Raw genomic sequence first — 1,598 nt, 5'->3', positions numbered from 1 at the left:
AGAGAAATACACAATAAGAAAGAGATTAAAGAGATGGTTGTTGTTAAGTTGGTGGAGGAAAGGGCGAAGTGGAATCAGGAGGAACGTTAGAGGGTGCAAATGGAGGAGCGACAAAGGGTGTTGTAGGCGGAGACTGAGAGATTGTTGCAGCAGGTGCGGGAGCGTGTCCAGAAGGAGCAAGAGGAGCGAGAGTGGTTATATGAGGTGGAGAGAAATAAGGAGAATGATTAGGAGTATGAGAGGATATATGTGAAATGTACCTGCGATGTGAGTATGAGAGGATATTTTTTAACTTTGCATCTTGTGTTGTATGTTATTGTTATTATTATTTGCATTTTAATTTTTATATTGTATTTATGTTGTTTTATGATGCAAAGATTGAGTTCATTGGGTTTACTCACCCAAACAAATTCAAATCAGTTGGACATTCAAGAGAAAATAATGGGTGATACAAGTACAAAAGAAAGTTGTTCTGCTCACCAGGACAATATTTAAACCACACCATAATAAGTAGATAACATTCAGAGACTAAAAATGATAGTCGAGAGTCTTCTAGATATTTGCGAGAATATTCAATTAATTCATGTTCCATATCAGTATTACATACTCCCTAAGTCTACTAATAAGGAATTTTTGAATGGGGGTGAATGGCTAGACGTTACCATATTACAATTGTGGTGCTTGTAAGTATAATTTTTATGTTGATAATTTCTATTTCTATCCATACGTTCTCATACTTTAATAATAAATATTTGACTCTTGCAGGTACTTGCATGAGATATGTGTTGAAACAGATTTAAGAAATTATTTTTTGTAGATCCAAATAACATTAGTCTTCATGGTGGTATAGTAGCAAACAATATCAAGGTTTACATAAAAGACAGGTTATTAGAAGAGAACAAAGAATGTTATTTTGCCCCGTTTTACCATGCGTAAGTATATATTAATTTGTGTTTTCATTTATAAATCAATTTTATATATCTTATTAATTATTATGAATGTTTACATAATAATTAGGGGTGTACATGGGTTGGGTAAACCTAATAAACCCAATAAAACTCATCCAAAAAAATGGGTTGAGTTAGGTAATTGGTTGAACACGATTTTTAAAATTGAGAAATCATTCAAAATAGTTGGGTTATGGGTAAACTGACACCTAACCCACAAAATCAATGGGCTATTGAGTGACTATGTTTTGGCTCTTTTTTGTAATTTGACGAGTGATGACTTGGATGTCTTTAATCTCGGTTGCTTCAATTACAACCTTTTGAACATACTTTATTTTGTAAGTAATGATTTTAACTTATTTAAGATATCTTATTTTGATTATTTTGATGCTAATTCTTGTAAATTGTAGGTATTTTATGCAATTATAGGTATTACTGTAATTTAACTTTTGTTTTTCCAAATATGTTTATAATGAATTTTATTGTGCATTACATTTGGTGTTTAAAAAAATAGAGATAATAAGTTAAATTATTTATTAAGATAAAATGTGACACATGATTTATAATTCTATAATTTATTATTATATAAGGAATAGAAAAAAGGGAAAAAAAATTGGGTAACTCACTATCCAACCCAATCCAACCTACAAA

This window comes from Lathyrus oleraceus, chromosome 6 (assembly GCF_024323335.1).
Source record: "Lathyrus oleraceus cultivar Zhongwan6 chromosome 6, CAAS_Psat_ZW6_1.0, whole genome shotgun sequence".
In the NCBI taxonomy this organism is placed as follows: Eukaryota; Viridiplantae; Streptophyta; class Magnoliopsida; order Fabales; family Fabaceae; genus Lathyrus; species Lathyrus oleraceus.
Note: the sequence above shows the minus strand (reverse complement) of the source record.